We start from the raw sequence: 10141 nt of genomic DNA, 5'->3' as shown, positions 1-10141 counted from the left end.
ATTCCATAAAGCAATCTTTAAACTTCAGTCCTTAAAAAGGTGAAAAATGGATATTGAAAATAGAATAACATTCATATTCATGTATATATATATCAAACGCATAAACCATTAATCTTCATCGGTCTCAATAACATATCAAACGATTTTAGATTTTTGTAAAATTCAACATGGATTATCTATATAATATAAGTTTTCAATCCAACGGTGGATTTTGTAAAATTTAAATTCGTTAAAGCGTTATTGAGCGGTGTAACATTACTCAAATGTTACACCGGTGTAATTTGATCCCTTCCCATATATATATATATATATATATATGATGAGTGCTAGCAACACACTCTTTAACAAACACACTCTAACACACTCTCTTCTATTGGTTAAAATTTATATGGATCCCATAAAAATTATATGGGTCCACATTTTTTATGGGACCCATGTGAATTTCAACCAATAAAAGAGAGTGTGTTGGAGTGTGTTTGTTAAAGAGTGTGTTGCTAGCATTATATATATATATATATATATATATATATATATATATATATATATATATATATATATACTTAAAAAGATAAAGATATATAGTGGCTGACTTACTTGTTGAGAATATATATAGACATAATTTGCTAAAATATCTATACATAGAAAACATACAAAATAATTTAAATACAAAAAATGAGAGAGCATGACTAAACAAAAAGTATGTGATACAGGTGAATAGATATTAGTTATATAAAGATCATGGTTACATTGAGAAACATTCCAATAGTCATAAGATTTAATTGTAATGAGTGTTTAGTTATCATTGCATTATATTTTTACAAATTAACTATACAAAGGTTAATTTATAGCATAAGAAATTAGAATTCTTTATGCAAAAACCACAATAACACATAAGTTTTATTCTTTTCATTTTAATGTGCCGTTTCTTTTGTAGATAATCAAAAGTCACACTATTAATTGGTGTTTCCAATTATTTGCAAAGGGAGATCGACAGTTAGTAAAGAAAAAACTAACTTTTGAAAGAACGACATATATAACAATTTATAAGATAAATTTAAATCTAATATTGTGAATCACATTTTATAGATATTTTTTCTAAGTCGAACTTTTTGGCCTCTATTTTTATAATGTATTGTAATTTTGATCTTAATTTATGCATTTTGCCATAAAAATTACGACTTTCTACATCATAAAAGGCGAGTTCTAATCTCAAAAAAGATTTTGTTTTTATTGAATTCATTATTGTGCCAATAAATCAGATTTTTTGTACAAAAATACTATTTTTAGTTGGAAAAACATATGCTAGGATCAAATGTACCAAGTATAAAAATAGAGCCAAGAATTCGAATTAAAAAATGGACCATTTTTATGAGTTTAATAAAATAGGGAGACCAAAAGTGAAATTAAGTTAATAATATATAATATCATCGTAGTATAAAAAATATTCAAAACTATTTGGGGGGGCCTGTGGCCTCTGTTGGTCCCCTTCTAGCTCCGTCCCTACGTGTCAGTGTTGGATAAAATTAAAAAGTTAAATTAATAATTAACAAATAAGAAAAATTAAAAGACAATTAAAGAAATATTACTACTAATATAGTAAATTTTAAAATAGTAACCACTCCGATCAACTTGATTAAAGAACTACGTTTGCTATATTGTACTTGTATAGATTGAAATCAATTTCGAAAACTAATACTTCATCCGTCCCAAAATATAAAAACTAGTTGACCACTTCACGTACACCAATGCATAACTTTGATTACGAATATATTTAATTGTGCATTAGTAAAAATTATAGAAATTTGATATTTTGAAAATAATCGTCGAAACAAATCAAACAAGATCTTATATGATAATATTTACATTTATATACTTTTAGAAAAATACGGTCAAAACAAGACATATGAATAATGCATTTAGTCAAATGAGGTCTTATAAAATGCGACATAGATAGTATATACGGGGTGTGGTTGGTGCGGTGTTTGGGGAGTGGTAATAGCAACCTAAACGATTGTTAACTATTTGGGCTAACTAAAGGTGGATACAAAGCCCAGACCAGCCCAAATAACTGCCAGGTAACCTAAGCGATTTGTTTTATTTTTTGTGCAATCTTCTTGTTCACTTCTCTTTATTTATTTATTTATTATTATTCATAGTTTCAACAAACACTCTCTCACAAAATAAAATAATAATTATTTATTATATTCGTTTCGTGTGTTCCTCTCTCAATTCTGAGATCAAACATCATCCATCAGGTTTTTTCTCTCTCAAAAACTCGCTAATCTTGATCTTTCAGTTAATCGATCCTAATTAATCCTCAATTTTCCGATGCTTTCTCAATGTTTATCACTATTTTAGTTCAATTACCATTTAATTGAATGATGATGAGTGTTTTTTCCGCCATAGACTGTTTGTTTTCAACGGTTCTACTTCTACGGGTTTAGGGTTTCCTCAATTGTTTAATTTTTGTTCTAATTTTGATTTCATTAGTTCACTACAGAGTTATTATTGTTAAGTTTAGGAATCTTATTTTGATTAGTTTATTGTTTTTTACTATATAATAAGTTACTCATGTGTAGAATTTATTTTACTCTCACAGGGAGCTTCGAGACTTGATACTCTGCTGATTATAGAGAGGATTAATTAGGGAAAGAAAACAAAATTGTAGAGAAAGATGTAGCATTGGATTATGATTCGTTGATTCTTTGTATATTTTTTTTATACGTACTTCAACCGTATATATTATAAGGAACTTTGAGAAAATGTTTACATTAATTTTTTGTATTTAATTGGCAATACGAAGTTGAATATTTATTATTTGAATCAAGATATATATAAATAATGTAATCTAATTGCATAGTACAACATTATTTAATCAAAGCATAAAACTCATAATAGTAATCCAATTGGATTAGAAGTCTATCTATATCTATATATATAATTCCTAGATAGTTCTCCTACTATCCATCTTAACCCTAATCCACATCATCCACTTACATCCAATTAAATCACACAATAATGCCACATCACTTCCTTATATTATATCATTTTCATCTCTATTTTTTTTTTATATTATATCAATCTCATAATAAATAATAAAGAATTATGCTTCTCCAATTATCCAAAAATTGATGTCACAAGATATTACAGTTTTCTACATTATTATTGAATTATACCTCTCCAATTATCCAAAAATTGATGTCCCAAGATGTTACACTTTTCTATATTACTATAACATTCCTTAGTGACAATGAAGATGAACATATTTGGATTCTCTTTCAACATTTATCCCATTTAAATGTCAACCGTTTTCATAGAAACAACAAAGAGTTTATAATTTAGTCACACAAAAAAATACGAAGAGTGTATACATTATTGACTTAATTACATTTCTATTGAGTTTAGTTTTTAGTTAAAACAAATTACTCTTTCAAACTATAGCTCCTATCTACCCTCACGTGTCTGTTATAGTAGCTGGAAAAGCAAATCTAAAGTTGAAAGTTCGAATTGTTAATGTGTAGAATGTAACAGACAAATACAAATCAAACTGAGGTTACGTCTATGAATATGTTGTTTGTTGATGAAAAGGTGATGTACTATCTTGATATACTTCTCACATTTTCACAAAATCTCTATTGATGTTTTTTTTATTGACTTTTTCCCTTTTTTTTTTACTTTGATCATTCAATGTGATAAGATTCTTGCTACTTTGGGAAATAGTTTGGTTTCAAAGATAAAAAAATTGGTTGACGAAGGATCAACATATAAGGTTGAAAATATATTGGTTGGAGGAAGTGATAAGTACATCACTTTATTATTATTATTATTATTATTATTATTATTATTATTATTATTATTATTATTATTATTTTCATTTTCACAACACTTATTGTTACAATTTATATGAATAATTTTTCAACATTATAACATAAAATACCACATAATACCTGTGCATCGCACGGGTGTGAGACTAGTTATTATCAAAGCATAAAACTCTAAATGTAATTTATAAACCTAATTTGTGAATTCAATATATATCAATAATGTAATCTAATTGCATATTACAACAATTGATGAACAACCCAATGATTAATTAATGAGTTTTTTTAAAGAATAATTATTTAAGAAAATTCGAATTTAGTTTTTAAAAAGAATAAATTTTGATCAAATTTTACTTATTAACTGAACTTTGCATTATTATACTTCTTTCTCTAAGAATTAGAAGGTTAACAAAATATAATAGGGTTGCGTAATACACCGATGGATATAGATTAAGTGCATTTAAGTTTCAACTGAATTAACAAGTAAGTATTTGTCAATATATTTTTACTATATTTCCAGTTTATTGCTGTTTAACCAATGAATAATGATTTCAAACACGACACGAACATGTCGACACTAAATAATTTTTAAAATAATATACAGTATAATGTAATTATATGTGTCCATGTTGTGTCGGTGTATTGGTGCCGGACACTGACGTCGACGTGTGTCTATACCAGAACACTGATAAGTGTTTCACAATTTAAACCTATTAATTGTTTGCTTTTTTTTTATTGAGATTAATTGTTTGGTCGATTAATTTAATCTTTAAACAATTTATTGTATCAGTACAAGAAATATCTAAATCATGAATATGAAAATTATGATGATAATTTAGATTCAAATATATATATATATATATATGGGGTTTTCTAACATAGACCCTAGTTAGGTCTAAGTTAGCAAGGTGCACCTTTTGAGTTGGACAAAAATACCCCAATAACTATTAATTAATTACAAGGGTATAGAAGGGTAGTGATGTCATTGTAACTGTTTTTTTAGCGCGCCCCCCATAGCTCTTCTTTTCGCGCCCCCTATTTCTACAGAACACAATTAGTGTAGAATCTCAAATCAACGCGCCACACGCGCCCCCAAATCGCAACCCAACTCTTCACCATCGCCGTCATCATCTTCATCATCGTGCAATCACCATCGCCGAACAAGCTACGCCAATGTTCATCGTCGTGCAATCACCATCACCATCCCAAATATTCGTCTGTTTTCATCTTCAACATCATCATTCACATAGATAGTTCATGAACGCATACCATCACAATTTCATCTTCAACACTTCATTACTGCGTTTCGTTTGCTATATTGATTAGTTAAATTTATGCGTTTCGTTTCCATCTATGTGATTTCTGCAACAATCATACATGCTCCTGTTTATTTTTTCATGAACAATCATCTATGTGATTTCTGCAACAATCATACATGCGTTTCGTTTGCTATATGTGCATGATTTATGCTCCTGTTTATTTTTTCATGAACTATGAAATTGTGCGTTTATTTTGATTTATGAAATTATGTGATGGTAGAATGGTTTCAGATTGTTGTACTCTGAAACCATTTTGATGATATAATGGTTTCAGATAATTGATGCATTTTATTTGATCTGTTTTATGGTTTTTTTTTGTGATGATTTTGAGTTCATATGATTTTTGAGTTCTGAATTGATATGTTATTACTTTGATATGTTCAGATTTAAACTATAAGATTAGACATGTCGACTGAAGTACGGGATGAAGTTGATATTGATGAAATTGAACTTCTTACAAATGTTGATTTCCCTCAAGCCATTAACATTGATGATTGGATTCCTTGTCAAGGTCAAATTTTTGATAGTGATGATGACGCTTATAATTTTTACTGTTCGTTTGCACAAAGAAATGGTTTCTCAATTAGACGTCATCACGTTTATAGAAACACTACTGAGGAGGGAAATCCACAAACAGTTTACAAAAGAGAGTTCGTTTGCCATCGATCCGGGGTTACTAAATCAGTCAAAGTTAATGAACTGGAAAGTCAAAGGAAACGGAAAGCTTCAAGGTGTAGTTGTAGTGCTAGATTGGTGGTTGCTAAAGAGACAATTGGATCGGAAGAAAAATGGGTGGTAATATATTTCAACAATGTCCACAACCATGATTTGTTAGATGAGAAAGAGGTTCAATTTCTCCCTGCTTATCGTAACATCCCGGTTGTTGACCAAAACCGTATACTAATGATGTATAAAGCTGGTTGTTCCATTAATGTCACAATGAGATTGCTTGAATTAGAGAAAGGAATAGATGTGGGTAGTCTACCATTTATGGATAAAGATATTAGGAATTTCCTTCAAAACCAAAGTGGTATTGACAAACAAAATGATGCTTTAGATGTCTTGAAATTGTGTAAAGGGTTGAAAGAGTTAGATGATGCCTTCCAATATGATTACACAATAGATGAGAATAAGAAGTTGGAACACATTATTTGGGCATTTGGTGATTCAATCCGTGCATATGAATCTTTCGGGGATGTCGTTGTCTTTGATACTACTTATCGAATAAATCGTTATGATATGCCACTTGGAATATGGCTTGGAGTTGACAATCATGGGAATTCAGTTTTTTTTGGTTGTGTTCTATTACGAAATGAGAAGATTTCTTCCTTCACATGGGCTTTAAAGGTAAATATCTATTTAAATTAGATTTGTTATTCAATTCTGGCTTTCATTAAACCACATGGGGATGTGGTTTCATTAAATTGACTTTTCTTAATTAAACTAATAATTTTTTAAGTAGGTTTCATAGAATGACCGAGATTTAGAGTCTGTTCTTTCAACTAGTGGAAGTTTGCCTGGACCTTTTATCACAATTGTACACTGAAACCATTCAACAAGACAAATGGTTTCAGTGTATAACTTACTGAAACCATTTTACAAGAGTAATGGTTTCAGTGTACAAGAGTAATTAGATTTGTGATTCAATTCTGAACTTTGACTGTTAATATCTTATTTCAATATTTTCAGAATTTCCTAGCTTTTGTCAAAGGAAAGAATCCACAAACAATTCTTACAGATCAAGATCCCTCGCTTAAAGAAGCCATTGCAAATGAATTTCCGAACACAAAACATGCCTTTTGCATATGGCACATTTTGGCAAAGTTGCCAAGTTGGTTTTCGTTTGTATTAGGTGCAAGATATAATGACTTTAAATCTGAGTTTTTCAAGGTGTACCATTTAGATTGTGAAGATGGTTTTGAACAATATTGGAAATCCATGGTTGCACAATTTGGTCTAAGTAACGATATACATATTAAATTGTTGTATTCTCTTCGCCAACGTTGGGCTCTAGCTTATTTGAAGGACTTTTTTTTGCTGGGATGACAACAACTGGACGTTCGGAATCGATAAATTCATATATAAAACACTTCTTGGATGCCAAAACAAGTTTGACTGATTTTATTACTAGGGTATGAACTTAACTTTTTTTTTTTATGCAAGTTATGATCTTACTCAAGTACTCTGTTTCAGTATTTGACTATATCATTGGATAAAAGTACTGAATTGGTGTTAAAGTTATGATCCTACTAAGTTATGATCTTACTCAACTATTGTTGTATTTTTGGTAGGTTGGTGTTGCTGTCCAGATTAGGAATCGAGTTGGAGAGGAAGCAAGAATGCGTCAAAAGTATCATAATCATCTACTTAAAACAAGTTTTCCAATGGAGGAACATGTTGCATCTATACTCACACCTTATGCTTTTGGGTTGATTCAAATTGTGATTGAGTTATCTACAAAATACGCTGCAACTGAAACAAACAGTGGCTCTTTTATTGTGAAGCATCACACCAAAGATGATGGAGGTCGTCTTGTAACTTGGATAGAAGGTCAAGAATCAATTCGTTGCTCTTGTAAGGAATTTGAGTTTTCTGGAATATTGTGCAGGCATGCTATTCGAGTGCTTCTAATGAAAAATTATTTTCACATACCTTCAAAGTATCTTCCTTTTCGATGGAGACGTGAAAGTTCATTGATCCCAAAATCTAGTCACATAGTAAACAACAATGATGTCTCATCTGCTGAGTTTCATTCTCTGATTCAATGTCTTGAATATGAATCTTTAAAAACAAAAGAACGGAAACAAATTGCTACTAAAGGGTTGGAGGATCTTATCCGAGAGATAAAAGGAATGTCCGAAAGTCATGAAGATCAAATTGGTTTGGAAGTTGTTCCAAATAATGATGAATGTGATGTTGGAATTCCAGTTAGAACTAGAAGCAAAGGTCGACCAAAAGGTTCAAAGGCAAAAGTAGTAGTTGAAGTTGTTTCAGATGATGATGAATGTGATGTTGGAAATCCAGTTAGAACCAAAAGCAAAGGTCGACCAAAACGATCAAGGCCAAAAGGAGGAGTTGAAGCTGCAACCAAGATTCGCCATTGTCTTTTTCCGAATTGTGGTGCAACCGGCCATGACACACGGAATTGTCCAAACAAAAGGAAACATAATGACATATTGCCTAATGAATCACCTAATGAGTAAGTTTTACTTGAATGAAAATAATGAATGGTTGTTTCTTTTCAATGCTAATATTGACTGTTTGTTTTTCTTATGATTAGGTTCAAAAAGGGTTGGAGAAATTCATCTAATTAATAGTCAAAAAAGGCTTCGAGGATGTAATGGATAAAAGTGATGATAGTAATTCAACAGAGATGTGTTTCATGTTTTCTGGTGTGGTTTTAGTAGTGGGAGTAGTAGCTATAATACAATGACATAGTGTTGACTATATCATTGGATAAAAGTACTAAGTTGCTTTTCATTAACTAGTCTTATAGTTCTCTTTAATTGATGTAATGAGATGTTAAAGTTTGTTTTATTGGTATCATAATATGTTCTAGTGTTATTTTTTTAATTGGCCGAATATGAATATGATGTTAATGGTTTCAGTGTATAACGATATGAAACCATTTAACTAGACAAAATGGTTTCATTAAAGTAATACGTTTTTCTTGAAACAGATATACCCATGACTAGCATGACTAGCTTTTAAACATTAAACTAGCTATGAAACCATTTAACTGTAATAATGGTTGTAGCTAAAATAAATACTAAAATTATGTATAATGCTATGAAACCATTTAACTGTAATAATGGTTTCAGTGTATAACGCTATGAAACCATTTAACTAGAAAAATGGTTTCATTAAAGTAATACGTTTTTCTTGAAACAGATATACCCATGACTAGCATGACTAGCTTTTAAACATTAAACTAGCTATGAAACCATTTAACTGTAATAATGGTTGTAGCTAAAATAAATACTAAAATTATGTATAATGCTATGAAACCATTTAACTGTAATAATGGTTTCAGTGTATAACGCTATGAAACCATTTAACTAGAAAAATGGTTTCATAGCGAAGAGTTATATATTTTAATGACAGAAAAGAGAGAAGATATAAGAGGTTCAGAATATATCAAAAAGAGCGAAAATACTAATTATAAGTGGCAAAAAATAATAGTAAATTCTGTTAAGCAAGCAACTATCAAGAGTTGTAACAAAGTGCACTTAGTTATACATAATCCAGAAATTCAAATTGCAGCCTCCAACAACCTTTAAACAACTACATTAGTTATACATAATCCAGAAATTCAAATTCAGAAATTCAGACATCATCCTAGCTTTTGAGTCAGTTCTTCACAGTAAGAAGTTGCATTCTTTTCCACTTTTTGTCTTATTGAATTGCTGGAGTCGGTTAAAATCGTGGACAATATCCCAATTCTTAAGTCCATCACCCTTGCAATTTTGTCTCGCTTTCCGAGTTGGCTCCAATTTTTGAAAGACTCCATTTGGGTGTAATGGTCACCTTGCCATTCTTCAAGGAACTTCATGCAGAAGACTCCACAATTGTCCTTATCAATTTGAGTTGGCATTCTTGGAGATTCCCACCTTATCAATCTTCTTGTTCACTTCTCTTTATTTATTTATTTATTTATTATTATTCATAGTTTCAACAAACACTCTCTCACAAAATAAAATAATAATTATTTATTATATTCGTTTCGTGTGTTCCTCTCTCAATTCTGAGATCAAACATCATCCATCAGGTTTTTTCTCTCTCAAAAACTCGCTAATCTTGATCTTTCAGTTAATCGATCCTAATTAATCCTCAATTTTCCGATGCTTTCTCAATGTTTATCACTATTTTAGTTCAATTACCATTTAATTGAATGATGATGAGTGTTTTTTCCGCCATAGACTGTTTGTTTTCAACGGTTCTACTTCTACGGGTTTAGGGTTTCCTCAATTGTTTAATTTTTGTTCTAATTTTGATTTCATT

At 30.2% G+C, this 10141-nt stretch overlaps 1 pseudogene; it reads left to right on the top strand.

Annotated features, from left to right (window-relative positions):
- The first annotated feature begins 5463 nt into the window (after nt 1–5463).
- LOC123923509 lies at nt 5464–8565 on the top strand (annotated as a pseudogene).
- Nucleotides 8566–10141: the final 1576 nt, after the last annotated feature.

The sequence above is a fragment of the Trifolium pratense genome, linkage group LG4, assembly GCF_020283565.1.
Source record: "Trifolium pratense cultivar HEN17-A07 linkage group LG4, ARS_RC_1.1, whole genome shotgun sequence".
In the NCBI taxonomy this organism is placed as follows: Eukaryota; Viridiplantae; Streptophyta; class Magnoliopsida; order Fabales; family Fabaceae; genus Trifolium; species Trifolium pratense.
Note: the sequence above shows the minus strand (reverse complement) of the source record. Positions and strands in the feature narration are given on the sequence as shown.